The following is a 21,664-nucleotide window of genomic DNA, read 5'->3' as shown; positions in this document are numbered from 1 at the left end:
TGGTTACTTGTCGACATGAGGTTATCTGTCCTGCTATATCCTTCTCCTGGTTCCACATAAGCAGCTCTCTGGCTCACTGGAGTCCTCACTGATAAAATCTAGACCTCTTCTAATCCCTCTCATAAAAATGGAGGGCTCAGCAAGTGCTAGAACAAAGTCCTGGAAAGACAACTGGTCCTTCCATCATTTCCATGAGACAGGGGTAGCCACTACACAGGGAAGGAAGGAAGAGTGCAGCTCACCTGCTCTGGGTGGGAGGGGAGAGGCTGCTGGGGCAACATGGGGCTATGGCCAGTTATTACTTAACTTTTAAAATGATTGTAATTAGGGCTGTTGAGATGGCTCAGCTGGTAGAGGCACTTACTGCCAAGTCTGACAACCTGAGCTTGATCTCTGGAGCCCATACAGAGAATGAAAGGAGAAAAATTACTCCTGCAAGTTGTTCCCAGACTGTCACACGCGCACACACACACACACACACACACACACACACACACACAGTAAATAAATAGATGTGGAGAGAAATTAAAATGAGTTTTATTATACTTGCTCAGGAGTTGAGAAGCAGGTTGGTGATACAGCTCAGTTGGTAGAACAGCACGCAAGAAGGCCTGGGTTCCATTCCCAGAACCATGTAAATCAAGTGTCTCCACGCACATGTGTGGCCCCAGCACTTGGGATTAGAAACAGGAGGATCAAAAGTTCAAAGTCATTCTCAGTTATGTTGTGAAAATTCCAGGCCAGTCTGGGCTACGTGATGCTCTGCCTTAAAAAAGAGATGAAAGCCAATCAGATACATAAATGCTGGTCCAATAAGTAGCAGCTATTATATAGGTAGCATTTTGTGCTTCCAACACCTACCTTTGCAGGGGAAAAAAACCCCGCTAATTTCCAGACTAGGAAAGGAGTGGTAAGAAAAAGAGGTTTATCACTGATTTTCTCTACAGTTTATTTCCAGAGTACGGAATCATCCCTCATCCATTCGTTCAACAAATGCAACCTGACACTAGTTGGACTTCTTGCATGCATCCTGCTGGTCCCACTGGTATGGCAGGGTTGATTGCAGGTGGGGCAGTGTCTGGTGTCAGTAGAAAGTCTAGACTGAGAGAGGTGAGGTGGGGACATGGGAAGGAGAACTGTACTCTGAAGAAGCCACACCCCCAAGAACTTGACTCTCCCTTGGTCTAGGGATTTCCATTTACCAGTAGCACACAGAGGATTACATGGGTCATCCTTGAGGAATCACTCCTGTTTATCCACTCAGACTCTGAAGCTGCAGGAAGCCAAAAAGAGAGCTGCTGGATAAAGGAGTCAATGGCCATCCTCAGCAACTTAACCAGGAGAGAAACCACCAGAACCTGGTGCAAAGACCTGGCTTCCATGAGCACTGGAGGTTTCCACACATAAGTCAGTCCTCTTTGTGACCACAGACATCACTCTAGATGAGTCAAACTGTCTAAAGACATAGAAAATCATAATGTCTGGACAAGCCAAAATGCCCATGTACTGATGAACACATACCCAGAATGTGGTCTGTCAACCGTTGGAGTTACTCATCCATGAGAAGGGACAAGGATGGATACAGGCTTTGACACAGCAACTCATTAGAACCAAGGAAAAGAAGCCAGTCACAGAGAGCCACCTACTGCATGAAGCCATTTCTATAGCAGTTCTGGACAGGAAAGACATTAAGATAGAGGGCAGCATCTCGTTGCTCAGTCGGAAGGGATATTAAAGGTAAGAATGTGGTCACCTGTGGGCAGGAGGCTGCTCTCCCAGGGCTCAGAATACTCTTAAATTGACTGTCCTGACAGTTGCACATGTCCATGAAAATTCTAAAGCCACGAACTGTCCGTTCCTAGTAGGGTTGTGCTCTATGTGAGTTACACCTTAGAAAAGTTGTTTTGAAAAAGAGTGTCAGGGAAGGGAGCCTCTCAGATGAAGCAGAAAGATGAGGTCAGAAACAAAGACCAGGCAGTGCTGTACTGGCTGTCCCCCAACTCCCAGCCTACATATCCCACAGCTAGTGTTGCAGTAGTCCCTAAGCTACAGCTGGGGAAGATAAATTGACCCCTCAAGATCTGGGGCTGGGTCCCTTCTTCCCTGACAGCTCCCTTTCTGTGTTTTTTCTGGCACAAAAAACATACTGTCTTCTTGTATAAATAGGGGGATTTATGACAATTTCCCTTTCTCCTTCCTGGTGGGCTAAGAGGTGGGGCTGAGGGGAAGAGGGGGCCCAGTTCCACATAGAAATGTGCAGAGACTAGAGAGGGGTTGAGAGGTCTGCTTTGGCTCTGGCCTCAGCATGCCTTCCCTAGCATCTGGTGACAAGGAGGTTGGAGAAAAAGTGCATGCCACCCTCCCAGCCAACAAGAGGAGCCTGGGAGTCCAAATGCAGTCTGACCTCGCACATTCCTAGTGAAGGAAAAAGACACACACTCGTGTGTGCACACCCCTCATTCTAAATGGCCCAGGCTACTCCGAGACACAAAGAGAATCATAACTATTGGAGGTTTTGACCAGTTTCAATGTCTGGCTCTTCTGTTCTGAGAGAGGGTGATCAACTTGTACAGCTAAAGTTGTTATTGCTGCCTTTACCTCCTCAGTGCCTGTATTACAGGTCTGTGCCACCATTCCCAGACTCTTTTCTTCACTAAAGCCCTACACAACACCCCAACATTTAAAGTGAGTATCCCCCATGATTCTTGAGAGAAGCACTTGAACTCCCAGCCCTCTCTGATTAACTGTCAGAGGACAACTTGGTATGGGTTGCTCTTCAAGGTCCCCTCTAGTTCTGACCTGAAGAGCACATTTGGCCCAAGGTGAGGCGTGCACCCAGGCAGAGATTCACTTGATGGAGCACATCTTTAATCTTAGCACTTAAGAGTCGGGATGATTATGAATTCAAGGTTAGTCTAGACTACATATCAATATTCCTCAAAGATGATCAGGCATGAGGGCTCACAATTCTAAGTTTAGCATTTAGAAGGCCAAAGCAGGAAGAACTGATGTAAATGCAAGTCTATCCTGAGCTACATGGTGATTTGTAGGTCAGCCTATCTTCCAGAGTGAAGATTCTATCTCAAAAAAAAAAAAAAAAAAAAAAAAAAAAAAAAAAAAAAAAAAAAAAAAGCAAAACTAAAATAAGGTATAAGTCAGCTCAGCTACTTTTTTAAAACCTTATTCATAAGTTGAAAATTGTAACACTTTCTCAGAGGGTTGTCAGGGCTATACAGACTTAGACACCTTAGCCTAGCCTCTGGCTCAATTAATGTTATCATTAATGTCATCATTATTACCATCCCACCTCAGTCGTGACCCTTAACATGAGTTTAAGTTGACAGGTGTGCAGTGGGAAAGTGTATTAGGAAGGCTGACCGAGATAGGTTACAATAAAAAGGTCTCAAACAGCAGCAGAGGAAACAATGTATCTGTCATGAAAATGATAGTACAAAGGAGCAGGCAGAATGTAGTCAACTCTCTTCCACCTGTCACTTGGAGGCTTGGGTTCCTCTCAACACTGTTGCTTTGCTCCTCAAGCTTCCAACCATACCGCATCTCAGTATCCTCCGTGACATGAGAAATGGGGCACAAAGAACTTACCATGCCCTTGGGCTTGGGCAGCTTCACTGGGTTCTTCCATTGGCTACACCTGACCAGGATGCTGGGAAGTGGTGTTGGAATAGAAGGCTCTCTGTGGTAATACAAAGAGAAAAGAGACTTCTGTGACAACTGACACGTTTTACTGAGGACTCAAATCCCACTGGATGTCCATGGGGGAGAGCCATAAAAACCACCACCTGGAAGTGTTGCAGCCCAGGCAGGCCCCTGTGATTCACCCACGGAGCAGCAGTCCCAGCTCTGTTCATGGAGAATTCCTTCATCCTTCTTCATGTAATTTTGAGAACAGTTCCTGTCTCCACTGCCTGACCACCACTCCCTCTCATGGTCTTACTGCTAATCCCTTTCCCCCAGTTTCTAGGTATGACTATAAAAGTGGGGCCACTGCACAGCCTGAAACTGGAATGGAAGGAGGGTGTACATTATCCCAAGCATGAATTCTGTGTCACTCAACTACGCTGAAACCCAAAGTGGACTCTCAGGAGTGCTACAACCCACTTGTCAAAATTATTGTGAGCACTGACTGGGGTCTCTTATGTACCTTACACACAGTATGCCCTCAGTGAGTGATAATTCTTATGTACCTTACACACAGTATGCCCTCAGTGAGTGATAATTCTTATGTACCTTGCACACAGTATGCCCTCAGTGAGTGGTGATTACTTTGACTTGGTGCCAGCAAGACAGCTATGCTTTATCTCCCTACTCTTAGCCAGCCTTGGCATAATTCTTCTTCCCCTTCCTCACCAATGTATTACTTTGTCCCTGTTTTCCATCCCCATTACCTTTCACATCCACTGGAATCCTAACCTATAGACGTGAGAAGTCTCAGATGGAATATTAGAATACCGTCCCACTCCCCCATGCATACTCCATCTGCTGTAGTGATTTGGGCCCATCCTGCCCCTGATTTTACATGTGTTCTGCCTTTCCCTTCAGGTGATTTCTTTTACCACCTCCTTCAGAAATGTACAGCACAGGAAGGCATTAAGATGTGTTTCTATAGACCAGACCTGGTGGCTCCTACCTGTAAGCCCAGCACTTGAGAAGCAGAGTCAGGAAAACCAGAAGTTCAAGGTCATCCATGCTACATAGCAAGTTTCAGCCAGCTTGGGATGCAGGAGATCCTGTCTCAAAATAAAAGCCAAAAGAAAAGTCTTCATGACTGCTTTATAAGAATGTAACCATCTTATTATTTTTCTATAATAAAGAAAAACCAAAAAAGATTAAAGCTTAACTTTCAGTGTGGATAATTTGTTCCTTGCACTTTGTCAGGTCCCCCTCTCCTTGGATCTTGCTTTGGCTTCTGATGAATGAGGTCTAAAACCTAAGAAGTTATTTAGTAAGTGTTAGACTCTCTACCATCTCCCTAGCCCACTCTTTGGAGACTATCTTGTCACTATAGGGAGATGTGGAGTCAAAAAAGCAAATTCTCGGGGCTGGAGAGATGGCTCAGTGGTTAAGAGCACCGACTGCTCTTCCAGAGGTCTTGAGTTCAACTCCCAGCAACCACATGGTGGCTCACAACCATCTGTAATGGGATCTGATGCCCTCTTCTGGTGTGTCTGAAGACAGCGACAGTGTATTCATAGAAATAAAATAAATAAATCTTTAAAAAAAAAAAAAAGAAAGAAAGCAAATCCTCCATCAATGGCACCCAAAAGAAAAGGGAAGGGGCTTCCTCTTTCAAGAGGATGGATTCTGGAAGGGCACCATCAACCCAAGAGTCAGAACAGAAACTGGGAAGAACTGAATCCCTAGAGACTCCAGGGGTACTTGATGCTTTCCTACACCCCCAAATTTCTAAGAATGGTAAGTAGGTGTTGTGTTCACAGTCCTGGCAACCACAGAGCACTCAGCTGTAAGGAGCCCTCTCAACCTGCCCATTTTCACCTTGCTCACCCAAAGGGCAACATCGTCCATAGCAGCTTTCATGTAGCATGACAAAACTTGAGTTGTTTCAGGCACTTTGCACTGAAATTCCCTTCTATCTTCCATTGCCTGAGCCCAGAAGTGCCTGAACAGAAGTGCACTGCTCAAATAACTGCTTGGAAAGCATAAAACTAATTCAAGGCAGGTCTGGGAGTCCAACCCAGCAATTACTGGATCAGAAAGTGAGCCAACATGTAGAAGTGTTATCTATGTATCCAGCACTATGTGTTCTATGCAGTGTAATCTATGTATCCAGCACTATGTGTTCTATGCAGAACATATCCTGTGTGTTTCATGGAATCTCAGACAACCTTAAGACAGATCCTTCATTATAAAATCCTTGCTCCACAGACCAAGAAGCTGAAGTGGCAGAAAAGTCCAAGGTCCCTTGCTAGCAACTGCAAGACCCCAGCTGCTTGCCCTAAGCCCTGGGGTTGGATTTTCAGCTGCATGGGCCATTCGTCCTAAATCTATCTCACCCATTACCCACAACCCTTGTGGTTTGAAATTTCTATTCAGCCGACTGACTTTCCTTCCCAGTCTTCTAGCCGCCTTTCTCCACCACACTACCCCCTAAATCTTTTTGTGTCTCTCCTTTGACCCCCAGTTACCCACTCTTATCCACAGCTCTTGCTTTACATGATGATAAAAAATAAGACCCTTGGATTTCCCTCCATCAGGCCTCCACCTTGCCTGGTTTCACAACCCCAGGGAAGGCCCAGCAGTGGCCAAGCTAGAGAGCCAGACATAAAATCCTGCCTGCTCCCCCGCCCTGCTTCCCATCACTCATCTGGGAATCCAGGGCGAGGAAGGGAGCTAAAGTGCAGAGTGTTCATTTAATATTAACAAATTGAAATGAATTCTTTTAATGCCAATTAGCTTGGAGCAGCCCCTTATTAATAGTAATTTAGATTCATACTTGGAGGAGCGGGTGGGGGCTGGGCCACATGTGCCCAGAATGTCAATGTGACAATGGGGCTGGGACCAGTGGGAGGAGCAGTACCTCTTCTGCCCAGCATAGAGATAAAACGAACAGACACAGTCACCCTGTATCTGTGCAGCCATGTTCCCATCTTCCCAGAGTGTGAGTTACTCTTGCAATCTTACTTCTGTAGCTTCAATAATTCTGAATAGATTAGAACTCTGGATTGCACATTCTAATCGTTCGCCTTCTTAGTAACATCTTTTAAAAAGAAGAATTAGCCAGGAATAATGGCACACACTTTTAATCCCAGTGCTTGGTAGGCACTGGCAAGTGGAGCTCAGAGTTGGAGGCCAGCCTGGTCTACATAGTTGACTTTCAGGCCTGGCAGGGCTACATAGTAAGATGTTGTCTAAGAAACAAACAAACACAAAAGGGATACCCCCACCACTGCAGACACCAGCTTGATCAAAAGTAAAGTGAAAGTAAACATTGTATTTCTCTTCTGGGAGTTCTCTCCTGAGATAAAAGGCCCAAAAGTCTGAAATAAAACTTGCTTGCATTTTTTTTCTCCTAAAACTTAAGGAGGAAAACAAGAATTAAAAATTCAACCCTGTGTCAAAGAGTTGCCCAGAACAGACAAATGAAAAGAAATTCAACCTAAAAAGAAAAGTTGGAGGACATTCTGACCTTCCTATCTCAGCTGACTTTGGAAGCAGAAGGAGGTGTCCCCAGTTGGAACAGCATAGGAAAAGAACAGTTGATTCTTCCTCTGAGGCTGGGGGTGGGCTGATTTAAAGCTGAGAATTATGGCGGAACCTGGAGTAGAAAGGGGATGCTGAGGAAAAGGGGGAGATGTACAAGATGGTGAAGCATAGAAAATAATTTTTAAAATGGCTTAGCATATAAAGGAGTAAATATGAGATCAGGTTTCTTAAATTGAAGTGAACACATAAAAATTTGGTTTAAAAAAGTGAAGAAAGTATGTAAAATATTCCACATTGTTCTTCCCATAGGTCCATTGGAACTGGTCAAAGAGCTTATTCACATCCTATAGGGTTTCCCAAACAATAAATCTATTTCCAAAACAAAAAGAGGGACCAATACAAAACTAAATCCCAGTCCACCTGGACGGAAGAAAAAAAAAACCTGGAGATTCCAAACCTCATTAAAAACAAATTTAAAATTACAGAAAGTGGTTATTTGTACATGCTGACCAGGAAAGTGGGGTTGAGAAGAGAGATGAACTTGACATCACTAAAGAACGAGTGTACAAAGATGTAATTCATCCCCAGGGAAAAGTGAACTCTCCCGGAGTAGAAGGGAGGAAAGACTTCTGAAAGAATAAAGCCTCCTCACCAGTCCTCTGCCTCCCCCGCATCCCCCCTCCCCCGTGGAAAGTACACTGATCCTAATTCTTCTCCAAATAGGATTAAGCTAGAGAAAACAAGAAGATTTCTTTCAACTAAGAGAAAAATTGGTTTTCAGTTGTCTGGTAGAGTAAGAAGAGAGGCTAGTCTGCAGGTGCATGGAAAAAGTGGGTGTTGAGGGTCAGGGACCGGCTTACCTGACTGCGCTGTAGGTCTGGAGTGGACGATATTGCTTGTCACGGAAAAGGAGGGCCAGGAGGTCCGAGTTTCCCTAGACAAACAGGCTGGGCAGAAAAACTAGGGGTGCTGTCTCCCCCTCCTCCAGCCTCCCTCCCACCGGTACCTAGGCCTAGAGAGCTACTGAAAGTTACAAATTGCTTCCATTATTAGCTCATCCCGGGCGGCCTGGTCATTGGCCAGCCCGCGAGCACGTGGTGTCTCGTACCAATAGATCGAATTTCTAGTTGCAATTCTCTGTCTGTCCCTCGGCTCTGGGGAGGGGGGGAGAGTGTAATAGCGCGGGGCGGGTGGAGCTAAGGGGACCCTCATCTTCCTTTTCCGACAAGTGGGGTCCTGCGCGCTGCCCAGAGGGGTTCGGGAAATATTGTGGGCTGGGGCATACCCGCCGGGGCAGAAATTGGAGGACACTATGGACGTCGCCAGAATCCAGGGCTCTATCCTTTTCAGCTGCCGGGTGTTCTCCACCCCTACATTAGCACTCTGTGGCCGGAGGGGGGGGGGCTGTCCAGGGGCTAGCAACCAGGGAGCTCTCGGATGCTCTGTAGCTCGCTGCTTTACTCTTACTTTGTGAACAGTCACATGCGCCCCGCTTCTCTCTCCCGGCCGCTTTAGACCAGGAGTCTGCACCCTCCCGGGCTCCTGGCCCCCCCGCCCCCTGAGTCAAATGTGAGCCTCTCCTGGAAATCCTTTGCGAAGGGGGACAAACTTTTGAGTGGACGAAAATCTTTTGGAGCCTGTCCGGAGCAGGTGAGCGGGGCCTGGAACGCGAGACTTCAGTCTGGAAATTTGCGGCTGGCTCCAATTCTCTCTCTCCCCTTTCTCTGCTCTGCTTTCTTTGCTGGCGAACTCTGACCTTTGCGCCTTTGGTTCTCTGAGAGATCTGGGGGGTGGGCAATCATAAGTTTTGGGCTTAGGGCATCTTCTCCCTCCTGAGTTTGAGCCCTAGGGTGGCAGCTTGCAGGGTTGGAAAGAGTGGGGGTGCTTCTGAGACTAGGGAAGAAAAGTGAAAACAGGGGCACAGAAACCCAGAGTCTGCAGGGATTCTTCTCCCCAAATGCAACTTGAAGGAACTTCAAAAAGTTCCTCCCCTCAAGGGCTTGGGGGAGGAAGCAGAATTGGGGTTTTGATGTTTTAGGTAAAGGAGGTATTACTGGCTCCAGGGTCTGGACTAAGTACATCTGAAGAACCCAGTAGTCCCAAACATGCTCACCCCAATAGGACCTAGGACCCTCAGAGATCCTCCAGGAACAGGCCCACAGAAAGGAAGAGGACCCCCAGTTTCTGGCTGTGCTGAGATGCAGGTGGGACAAGGCCTAGCTTTTCCTGGCTTTAATTTTAGGAGAGGTGCAAGAAGAAACACTCCCAATGCCTTCATTGTTGTTTCTAATCTAGTTTAATTCTTAAAAGACTCATCTTTCTAAAATGGTCTCAAGGGAGTATGCAACCCTCCCCCCCCCTCCAAACTCCACCTCCACCCCTGCTCCACAACCCATAACCTTCCTACCTTCTCTAGTGCCCCAAGGAGGCCAGGGGAAAAGGCTGCTCTGGGGGCTGATTGCCCCTCCTAGAGAGGAACCCTACAGGAAGAGATAGGGAGGATTTCAAGGGGAGCTGAGAGTTACACAGGAGCCGACTAGAGGAGAGGGAAAGGTGCAGGAGTGGATTGCAGGTGGTTTAGGAAGTCATGGGCCAGGCAGGCCACCACAGGTGCAGTGGATGGCTATGTTTGGTGCCCGAGATGTACCTGTGCTTGAGGTTTTTAGGTCAGGGCCCTCTGGGAACCCGAGGCTGGAGTAATCAGGCTAAAGGCAAAACACAAAAACTAAAAATTGCATTTGGAGCAAGTTTTGTGAAGGGCAGTGGATACCACTTGGAGTGCATGGTGTCTCTGGCTCTGCAGGCTGCTAGGCCCCACCTAGCCTGGAGCATCTGTGGGCGAGGGGAAGCTTTGTCTAGGAACTGGGTTTTCCAGACAACCTGGTTAGAACAGCTGCGCAGGAGGGGGGCAGCTACTACCTAGAATAAGTTTGCCTTGGCTGGCCAAATCTGGACCTTCGAGAAGAACCCTAAAGAGGCAGACACCAAGGCAGTGGTACTCAAATAAGGGTGTGATGCAGTGGCTTGTGCCTGCAATCCTAGCGCTCTGGGAAAAACCAAAACCAAAGCTTTCAATTAGTTCCCTTTGCTTCTGCCTCCACAACCCTCCCTCCAAATGTGGGCTTGTCTCTCCTTTTCTCTTTGTGTTCCCTTCATTCTCTTTTTCTCTTAGGATTGACAGAGCAACAGTGGTTTGGGACAGCTTTGCTAAGCCTGTAGCATGTTCCACCCACTGGGACATGTTAAGTAAGGAAAAGGGTCCCAACCTGAGGGGAATTAAGAAAGAACAGTGTGAAGAGATGGGTGGGTGGATGCCAACCGGGCCTTCCTCTGGGGAAGAGCCCATTTATACCATCTGTACACTATAGAGAAGACTTAGAGACAAAGAAAGATGGCAAGATGTGCCAGGAAAATGCAGAACAACAAAGACGAGAGACTGGGGGGGGGGGGGTCTTCACGCCTGTAAAAATCCCGAGTGCCCAGCCAGAGGAAGAAACTCTGAGAAGCCAGGAAGGAGGCAAGCATACAGGAAAGAAATATTGGTAGAGGACAGGACAGAGTCAGAATCTGGCTCGTTTGAGTTTGGTTTGGTTTGGTTTGGTTTGGTTTGATTTGGTTTGGTTTGGTTTTGGTTTGGTTTGGTTTGGTTTGGTTTGGTTTGGTTTGGTTTGGTTTGGTGTTAAAATGAGGGGCAAAACAGAAAGAGCGGGTAAAAGGAGAGAGAGAGAGAAAATCATTCCTGGCCCATCTCACTGGCTTGCAGTACTCTGTCACACAGCCAAGATGCTGCTGCTGAACAAGTGCAGGCCAAAGCCTGAGGCCCACAGTACTCTGTCTTCTCCCTGCTGCCAAAGGGGATCGGCAAACTGGGCCACCCTACTCTGGGCTCTGGGTGCTTCACATCTGTGACCCTGCTTCTTGGTTAGATCATCTGTCAGATGAACCCTTTGCACTACAAGATTGCTCAGCAGTTCTGGCTTCCTTAATAGGTACAGGAGAAAGAAAGAAGATGGGGCTTGTTCCACCAGGTAGGAGAGAGGATCTTTGTTTTCTTTATTGGGACAAGGTCTCACTCTAAAGCCTAGGCTGGCCTGATACTTCCTATGGAGTTTGTGATATCCTTGAGCTCATATCAGTCCTTCTGCCTCACTGTTTTGAGTGCTGAAATTTAAATTTACAGGCATAAGCCACCATATAGTGCTTATGGTGATAAAAATTTTTTTAGCTTTAGCAAAATCTTTGCTACCTTCCCTTCCATCAGTTACCCCAAAAGACTACAAGGGGGTTCCCCCATGCTTAGACAGGTGAGATTCATTTGAAAGGACTTTGGTATGAGGTTTGTAAACTCTGGAGGAATCAAAGAATGAATTCTATGTAAGAGAGAGGCTGCAGACAGTCTCTGGGCCAAGGCAAGTCTAGGTGCATAAGGTAATTTACAGGACCCATACAAGGGACCAGTTGTCAAAACGACTTTAGACTCTGCCTGGAGAAGAATCACCTTAGTATATTTGAGTGTTTGTTGCCTATTGGGCCTGTACTACATCCCCTATGCCTTGTCCACTGTGCTTCCTGTGGAAATTGCCCAATTAGATTCAAATTTTTCTTTTGTTTTGGTGTTGAGACTTAAACCCAGTATCTCATGCATGCTAGGCAGGTGCTGTCCCACTGAGCTATCCCCTTCTTCATGTTGTGACTTGGGTTTCTTTGTATGTGTATAATACATGTATATGTGTATGATTCAGGTCATGTATATTTGTGTGTGTGAGAGAGAGTACTTGTAAGGTCCTGGGGTTCAAGCCTCAGAATTACAAAAATAAAAGTACATCTCCTTTGTTCCCCCAAAGTGGAATGGGATAAGTCATCCAGTCAGGTCTTTCAAGAGCAGTGTAACCCCTGAGCATTGGCTGAGGAGCCCCCAATCCAACAGCTAGAGAGGCATGCTAGGCACTGTTCAGTGAAATCTTCACAGTACCCTCTTCTAGGAGGCCTCTGTCCAGCACTTCCTAGAATGGCTTCCCCTCTTAATTTTTCCCTCCAATCCTCTCCCTCTCTCTTCTCTCCCCCTCCTCCCTCCACACCCCTCCCCTTTGTTTCTTTCTGGTGTTCTTTCCCCTTTGTCTATGCCAAGCCGGGACTCTTGCTTTTTGTATCTCAGCAGGCTCTGTTCTGAGACCCTGAGGCTGACTGGCATACATTCTGCCTCTGGAGCTCATAATGAGGATGCAAATACAGGGATTCAAAGAGGCCCTAAGTGAGAAGCAGAGCTTTGCTAACCAGGGACCCCATACTGCTTTCTGTACCTGCTGTGACTTTGACCTTCATATCCTTAGCTCACTGTGGACAATTCTGCATTTCCATTTCCACTCTATTCATGTTCCTGGAATATAACATGGTATCCCCAAGGCTACTGTTTGTGAGGGTCAGTGGAACAAATTAGAACCTTAAACGTTCTAAAAAGGAAAGCACATTTCCCTATTCTTTGTGCATTTGGGGGCAGGGTCTTGTTTCCCTGAGTGAAGAGGCTAGTGCATTTTGGTCCCTCAACATTAGAACATGGATTGCCTTCATTAGTTTCCCCCCCCTCTCAAGAAGGGTGGCCCGATCCAGGTGTCTGTAGAAAGGATGTGGACTATATGCCCATACCCACTTCCTTACTCCCTCTGGTCCTGCAGAGAGAGAGAGGGAGGGAGGGAGGGAGGGAGGGAGGGACGGAGAGGGAGGGGGAGAGGGAGAGGGAGAGGGAGAGAGAGAGAGAGAGAGAGAGAGAGAGAGAGAGAGAGAGAGATATCCCCCAAGCACTTTGAAGAAGCCAGGATCCCAGCAGGCTAGACCATGAGGAGCAAACCTGGGTGGTAAAAATCCATTCCTCCTTTGAGTTCTCTGCTCATCTTCCAGTATCCCTTCCTGTCAACCTCAAAGCTGCGGGGAGGAAGGACCTACAGCTTCAAGTTCTGCTCATAATCAAAGAAAATTCTAATTCTCCTCAGCAGAAGCACAGCTCCTCCGTTCTCCCTGCATACATTGATCTGTTGTGAGGGCACCTGCGGGTCAGAAGAGAAACCAGGCTGTTTTAATTGGTCTAGAATTAGCATTTCCTATCACACCAAAGGCCAGGATTTCTACATCCAGGAACAAGAGGTCTTCACCCGCTCTCAGACCCCTGAAGCTGGCAATGATAGCCACATTTGTTGAGGTGGAGCCCTAGAAAGGAAAATGAGCATTTTGACCCATTTTGCAACTGCTCTGTTAATATTTTCTTTAGTACTCATCACAGGCAAAGCATGGCCTTTACTTCAGAGTGTCACCAGGATCGGAAGATTTTTTTTTTTTTTTTTTTTGGTGCCCTGAGACCTCAGTGTGTTGTGGATACATACACAAATAAACAGATGGGGGGAAAGACGGATTTGATGTCTGTCAGCTGATTTTCACCGCAGCCTTTGCATCTGTCAGGTCTCAGGCTCTCCTGTCTTCTCAGGTCTGTCTCTGCCACCCCAGTGGGCAGGATGAGACACAGCCCGCTGCTTTCCACATTGGGAAAATGCACTGGACTTGGTGCTTTCATGCCCTGAAGTGAAGGGTACAGGGTGGATGGAAGAGGGATGGAGGTCCTGGGTACCTCCCAGATTTATAATGCAGACTGTTCTGTCACAGTGCGGGTGCATGAGCGTGGGGGTGATGTCATCTGTTTCTCCAGGCTACCAAATATGTCTATAAGTTGATCTCGGTGTAATTGCACCTCTGAAGGTGAACACAGGGTGTGTGTGTTCAAGATGATTGCGGGGGTGGACAAGCGTACCCAGTCCTGTCTTAGGTGCACCAAGCCCAAAGGCCTGCACAGGTCCAACTGCCAGTGTGTGGAGGGTGATGCGGGTATATGGGGCCTGAACATATCTCTGCATATGTGACCCTCCGTGTGCCAGTTTGTGTGCACCGCTGAATTATTATAAAATTACACTGACCCTTACAGAAAATCCATATCAGCCTCAACCCTTCTTCCCCGACCTCTCGACCTCTGGGGTGCCGGAGGAAAGAGCTGACCGGGTCGCAGCCGCCCCCAGTCAATGAGTCTCTCTCCATTAGCATAAAACATGAATCTGCTGGCAGCTTGACAGATTATAACTAGCAGCCAGAGTTTTGCCAACTGGCTGGCTTGGGCGCTGTCTATTTATCACTGAAAATGGTAAATCATAAGAATCCAGATGACTTAATTATTCAAATCTACCCAGGACCCAGAGAAGCTGCAGTCCTGCCAGTCTTAGCCCTGGGCTCAGGGAGGCTGGTGGGGGCTACAACCCTGGCTTGGAACCAGAAGAGAGAGAAGCAGGTCCAGTCACCACCCTCTGTGCGGCCCAATGGGCAGGGCCTTTCTCTGCAGCTCCTCTCCTCCCTGCCTTCCTGCCTACCTTTCCTGAATGCCTCTCTGAGGCTTTTCCCTTGGGTCTCTGCTGCCCGATAGCCCTTCTCAGCCCACACATTGCTTCTCCCACCCTTTGTGTGAATCTGGCTGTCTTTAGCCTTCATTTTAATTTCTTATTTCCCCACTGCCTTCCTCTTCCCTCCCCTTCCAGATGGACACAGACACTCCACATCCACCCACAGCCTTCTCCTTCTCTCTTAGCCCTTTGTTCCCTCTCCTTAGGATCCTTGGGTCCTGTGCTACATTAATCCTGTGTTCCCTCCAAGTCAGTTCAAGACTACATAATATCGCTGTCCAATACCCTTTCTGCCTGGGCTTCTATACAACTTCCAGAATGGTGGACAGGCCAGCAGATATGCTCTTCTCTCCGTTAGAACAGGACTGTGTCCCAAGATAGCCAACCCTTCAGTGCTGGGCACCAGAACACCTCAAATCCCAACAGAACAGCATCCTGGACCACTAAGGGGTAGAGGCTTTTACTTTCTCCTTTCTTCAGATACTTGTTGGTCTTGGACAGATGGTATGTTGTGTGAGTGGCACATAACTTTGAGACATACAGGCGTGTTTGCACACCTTGCAGGCACACGTTTCCAAAAAAGAGCTCTGTGCTTCAACAGCAAGTGACAATGTCCCCACCAGCAGGGCACCTGAGGAAACGGTCTTTTCACTCTATTTCATTTTTAAGACCTCATTGCTCCCAATAAAATAACTGGACTTGAATTTTCATAACTCTAAAAGAGCTGCTTCTGCTGCTAAAAGTAAGTCCTTCCTAGAGTCTAGCCTTCTCTTCCTTTCAAGATGATGTCAGAGGTTGGGCAGGGATCTTCGGAGGGGGGCACACCCCCCATTAGGAGAACATGTATAGGATCCTGGTCACCATCATGACAACACAGCACCCCTCTCTCTTGCTCCTTACTACACTTCCAAGACATGTTGATATTTGACAAGGGCTGTGGTGAGAGGTGAAACTGGGTGGAGAGGATCAAGATTCAAAAGCTGGCCAAGCAGCTGCAAGGCAAGAGATCAATAGGAAAGAAAGATTGAAGCAGGTTTCTCTTACCCCGCTCCCCCCCCCCCACCTCCCCAAACACCTCTCTCCAAAGCAGGTGGGAGGCAGAGTCAAGCCCTGGCCTTTTTCTGCCCTTCAAACTCAAACAGGTTCCTAATCCTTGGGTGGAGAGTAAACAACTTTGAGCTCAGCCGGGATTTAGCATAGAAAGGCTACTAAGGGATCTGGAGGCATGTTCTCCACACTGTGTTACTCATTAGCCCAGAGTAAGACTCCTTTGTACAGAGTGTCACTGGTCCCAGAGGTGACAGAGGGATTTCCATCTCCCTGCTCTCTTCTTCCTGAGCTAGGGCAGGGTGGGGCAATTCTCATCTCTGCTCCTCATACTTAGGAGGCAGGTGGGGCATTAGACAGAAAGGACCCAATAAGAAAATTAATTACCTAATTAAAATCCACAAGGAAGCCCCTTGCCAGAGTTTCAGGAATCATAAGGACTATAAAGGCCGGAGAAATAGATCTCTTCTCCCAGTGAATTCCTGGATTATGTGGAGCTTAGGTTGGCAGCAAAGCCTCATTGAACTTTCTCCCTGGTGGGGTCTCCTGGAGGTCACCCACTCCTGGTCTCAGCCTGGGCTTGAACCTCAGGTTCTTATCAAAAGAAAGATGGAGAGATGGCTTATTGGTGAAGAGCACTCTTCCAGAGGCTCTGAGTTCAATTTCCAGCTCACAACCATCTGTAATGGGATCCAATGCCCTCTTCTGGTGTGTCTGAAGATAGCAACAGAGTACTCATAAAATAAATAAATCTTGAAAGGAAAAAAAAAAAAGAAAGAAAAAGAAAGAAAACCAAAATGTTTAAAAAAAAAAAAACAACAACAACAACAAAAAAAACCAACAACAACACTCCACTGCCCAAAGCAGGCAAATTTCCTACTTGCCTCAGTTTACCTGACTTGTGTTCTTGTGCTCTAGAAATTTCTACACTTATAGTTCTTCATTTAGGTTTGTTGAGTCCCACAGCCCCTCTCATTTTGTGTCTGACAGGGCCTTAGTGTGAGGCTCAGGCTGGCCTCAAGCTGGTGAACCTTCTGCCTCATCCTCTTGAAAGCTGAGATTACAGATTGCCAACATGGCTAGCTTCTGTCTTCTCTTGTGAAAAGTGCATTTCCCATAATTTATGAACTGACAGATTCCCTCTTTTAAACCTTAGGGCTGATTTTTACACGTGAATTGTAGACAAATAAGGGACTAATCTGGGGCTGAGGAAATGTAAGTCAACTCTAGGATACAGCTCTTGGCTACCATATGTAACGTTTTCAGTTTGAGCTCCAGCACCATAAGTATTTTTGTTGTTGTTTTGTGAGACAGAGTCTCTCTATGTAGCCCCAGGCTAGCCTGAAACTTGATTGTAGATCAGGATGGCCTTGGACTCACAGATATCAGCTTGCCTCTGCCTCCAGAGTGCTGAAATTAAAGGAGCGACCCATTACATAGATTTAAAGAAAAGAATCTTAGGTCTGGAGAAGTGGATCAATGGTTAAGAGTTCTCTGCCCTTACAGAGAAGTTCTTGGTTCCCAGCACCCACGGGGTGGCTCATAATCATCTATAACTCCAACCCATCCATAATCTGACACCCTCTCCTGACCTCCTTGGGCACCAAAATTGTACATAGTATATATACATATATGCATACACAGACACACACACACACACACACAGGCAAAGCACTCACAAAGTAAATAAATCTCAGGAAAGGAATCTGGACCCTGAAATAGAACTGTGCAATCCCTTCTGGCTAAGCAACTCTTCTTGAGAGTGAACACAGACCCAGTCCAGAGCTGGCATAGCTGGGTGTTGCCACAGTGTAGGTAAATACCCCATCTCTTTATCAGATACTGGCGTGTCTCTTTCCTTGGGCCTGCTCTGTGGGCACAGAAATGGGATCCTGTTTCCTCTTTCCTTTGTCAAGGCAAACATGAGTGGTTGCCTGTGAGAGGAACACATTGCTGTAGGGGAGGGGGTGGCAGAGTACATTCTCTTATGGCAGAACACAGGATATTTGTCTATGACCAGCGTCTTTAAGCCAATGCAATGGGACAGCTGAGGGCTGACCTTCAAAACAGTCTGGTAGGAGGACATGCAAACATGTTTAAATGTACCTCTGTGGGGCTGGAGAGATGGCTCAGCAGTTAAGGACACTGACTGCTCAACAAGAGGTCCTGAGTTCAATTCCCAGCAACCACATGGTGGCTCACAATCATCTATGAGATCTGGCGCCCTCTTCTGGTGTGTCTGAAGATAGCTACAGTGTACTCACATACATAAAATAAATAAATAAAATCTTTTAAAAATATTTAGGACTGGAGAGATGGCTCAGTGGTTAGAGCACTGACTGCTCTTCCAGAGGTCCTGAGTTCAATTCCCAGCAAACACATGGTGGCTCACAGCCATCTGTAATGGATCTGATGCCTTCTTCTGGTGTGTCTGAAGACAACAATGGTATACTCGTGTATATATATATATATAATAAATAAATAAATCTTTAAAAAATATTTCTGTGACGCCATCTTTAAAAATTAGTGTTAGGAGGCCAGGCATAATATCTTGTGCCTTTAGTCCCAGCCCCTGGAAGGTAGAGGCAGGTAGATCTCCAAGTTCAAACCCAGCCTGGTCTACAGATCAAGTTTCAAGGAAGCCAGGGCTACACCAAGAAACAAACAAACGAACAAAAATGGCAGTAGGAGCTAAAGACATGCTCAGTGGTTTGTTAAACACTGGCTGCTCTTGTAAAGGACCTGGGTTCAATCCCCAACACACATATGGCCACTCATAGCTACCTATACCTCTAGGTCCATGGTGTCCAACACCCTCTTGGCCTCCATTGGGTTCCTGCACACATGTGGTGTGTGTGTGTGTGTGCGTGTGTATGTGTGTGTGTGTATATATACATTCAGTCAAGGAAGAGCCCATGTACACACATACACACACACACACACACACACACTAATACGTATATATTTTAAATTGACTTTAGAGCCTGTTTAAAAATATTTGAATCGATCAGTATAAACTATAAATTTCAGTGACTTGATAAAAAGCAAAGAACACAAATAGCAATCCACACACTGAGTCACAGAACCCAAAGACATTCTGGAAGAGGAAATACACTGTAATATAACCACTTCAGGCTGCAACAATCCTGCCCAGCTCAATGGCCACATCTGGAGGGTATTACTCATCATTCCCAAGGACCCTTCCTTCCTTCATCTGGTGGTTCTTTTTCATCTTAAACAATGAACTAAGCTCTCCTAAAAAGGAGAAAAAAAGGAAGGAAACAAATTCCTGACCCCCATCTGGGCTAAGATTCCACTTCTGATTTCAGTGATTTCTTGTTCACAAGCACAAGTGTAACCTGTGTGGCCAGACCACTTGGCTCTCAAGAACCTGAATCCTGGAACGCACGCTGATGCTGGTTCCTGGTCACCTCAGATTAGGTGTTTACCAGCTACCTACTAGGTCCCACTGGAGGCTTACCTGTGAGTTATCTTCCTGTACCTAGGGACTGTTGTTTGCCATTTTGTTTCTTTAAGATGGGGTTCTCTTTGTGGCCCAGGATGACCTTGAACTTGTGACCTTACTACCACGGCTTCCTGAGTGCTGAGGTAACAGCCGGTTCCACGTGTGACCACTGCCAGCTTTCCATCTAGGCATTTTAAAGAGCATTTTTTTTCCCCTGATGGAAGTGCTTTGTCATTTCTGCACACTGCTAATCTTAGACTGCGTGCTGCTCCAGGGTACAGCTCCATCTTTCTGATGCCTACTTCTCAGGACTTAATTTCAACCATCATTTTGTCCATTTCTGTCTCATTTCAGTATCAGTAGTTCTCAAAGGGGCATTAAAACAGTCCACCACCCATATTTCCCTGGTGTGTGTGTGGGGAGGTCCACACACGAAATTCTATGTGGATGGCGCCATGTAGAGTTGTGTTCTAGGAGTGCAGGCCAATGCCTATCTCCAGACTGAGCAATCCAGAGATACTTAGCAAGCCTGTCAGCCTCACCTTCCAGGATAAAAACCCAAGTTTTGATAACTGAGGTGTCAACACCTCGGCCATTTAAAAGGGGCTCCAAGTGGAAATCTTCCTCACAACACCCACAGTGGAGAGCTCTGCCCTCAGCACACAGCTCACCAATCTTCAGTCCATCTACTTCAAAGGCAGTGGAAGCCCTGAGAGACGCCCTTCAGAATGCAGGGCGTCACCATGTTCAGTGTTGGGTGATGTTGCCAAACATCGGTCAGGTTAGGTTTGGAGTTAGAGGGGGAGCGTGAATGGGTGATGAAGGAAAGCTGGATAGTGAAGGAGTAGACATGGTGATGGACAGGATGAATGCCTACAGTGCCCAAGGGCACACACACGCCAACCCACCAGTCTCACACATGCATCCTCACTTGCATCCAAAGTTGCTCTACCTTTTTGATGTCTGCAAAACTCTGCATCCCTCCTCCCTCCTCTACCTTACCCTTCCTTCCCTCCTCTCAACTGTCGCTGTATTTTCCTACTGTCCTCTGACTTCACAATGACCCCTCAAGCACAGGTTCTCACTACAAAATCATCCAAGCCCCTGGGTCCTTATTGTACTGGGACAGAATCCCAAGTCACCCAAATAAGACCCCTGACTTGGCAGGTCACAGAAACTCAGCCACAGCACTCCACGGGACTCTGTCCATTAACATTTCTCCCCCCCCCCCCCGCCCCAGTGTGTGTGTGTGTGTGTGTGTGTGTTGTGTGTACTTGAACTTGCATGTATGTGCAGGCTATGGCACACATGTATGGAGGGCAGGAGACAACTTGCAAGAGTTAGCTATCTTTATGTCACATGGGTCTCAGGAATTGAACTCAGGTTGTCAGGCTTGGTGACAAGTGCCTTTACCCCCACTGAACCATTACATAGGCCCCAAACTACTCTTCCAAAGAATGGAACTCTCCCAAGGACAGATCCAGGAAATTGTCAAACGATGGAGCACTCTAGGGAAGCTCAGCTAGCCCACCTATCAGTGCCTCCCTCTTGTAGGGACAGACAGAGGAGGGGCCGCATTTGGCCTCATGTGACCAAGAGAGAGGAGAGGAAGGAGAAGGTGGATAGAGAAAGGAGACAGAAAGATTATTTAAAGTCACAATAACAGGATGGTCCTAATAAAATGAGGTTCAGAGGCAGCTAAAAATCTGTCCACTCCCCCAAAGATCCCAAGAAGAGGTCAGCTGGACACTGCCTGTGTGATCTGGAAGGCAGAGCATCCCTCCAAGGCCTCAAGTTACTAAGGAGTCATTGCCTGACTCTCCCTTTTGTCCAGAAGGTATAGCAGGGACACTGCCTAGCACTACAGGGTAGCATTGCTCAGTTGTAGGAGCCAAAAGGAGATGGTGGCACTGGTCGCCTATTTGGTGAAACCACCAACACTCTGAGATGATCTCTAAACTAGAAACATGAGGCATTGGGGGGGGGGTGCATACCTACACCTCTGAAAGAGAGGGGAAAGCACAGAAGCTGACTTCTTGAAGAGGATGTCAACAACACCCTATGATCTGCCCAACTGAAGGCTACCTTCCACTCGAAGAATAAATCCCTTGGCTTCTTAAACCAGGGTCGCTCAGTCCAGCAACTAGACTAGTTCACCCAAGCTCCAGTCAAATGACTTCATCTGAACTGAGTTTCCAGCCTGACCTGGGGAACTCAATCTGTTCCACAATATACCACTCAGCCTGCAAGATGTGCAGAGTGGGGGAGCACCTAGAAGAACTGACTGACTCCCAGGATCTCTTTGCTCTACAGCCTTTTTATTTCCCGCCTTTGTGTACACTTCACCAGCTCCCATCCGAGTGGGGATCCCCCACATACTCCTGCAGCAGCTGCTCTTCCCTCCCCCACACTAGAAGAATGTGACCCTCCCCTTCTGCTCTCCTCCAAGTGCAGACAGGGAAGGAGACAGCATATGGCCCCATTTTCCTTGGCCCAGGGAGGCTATTTGGGAAATGAGAAACCCCCTTGCCCTCCC

The 21,664-nt window shown here is 47.0% G+C and overlaps 1 long non-coding RNA gene across 3 annotated transcripts; it reads right to left on the bottom strand.

Moving 5' to 3' along the window:
• Positions 1-540: 540 nt before the first annotated feature.
• LOC308438048 lies at positions 541-8,236 on the bottom strand. Of its 3 annotated transcripts, none has more exons than XR_013975581.1 (5): positions 8,043-8,236; positions 7,166-7,313; positions 4,649-4,748; positions 3,604-3,694; positions 541-766 (listed from the first exon to the last, which is right to left on the bottom strand). It is a non-coding gene; the product is annotated as an uncharacterized lncRNA (long non-coding RNA). The 3 variants fall into 3 exon arrangements; XR_013975582.1 differs by having other exon boundaries at positions 7,166-7,294; XR_013975583.1 differs by lacking the exon at positions 7,166-7,313.
• Between the last annotated feature and the right edge of the window lie 13,428 nt (positions 8,237-21,664).

The sequence above is a fragment of the Micromys minutus genome (assembly GCF_963924665.1).
Source record: "Micromys minutus genome assembly, chromosome: 27".
Taxonomy (NCBI): domain Eukaryota; kingdom Metazoa; phylum Chordata; class Mammalia; order Rodentia; family Muridae; genus Micromys; species Micromys minutus.
This window is presented reverse-complemented; position numbering and strand designations above follow the sequence as displayed.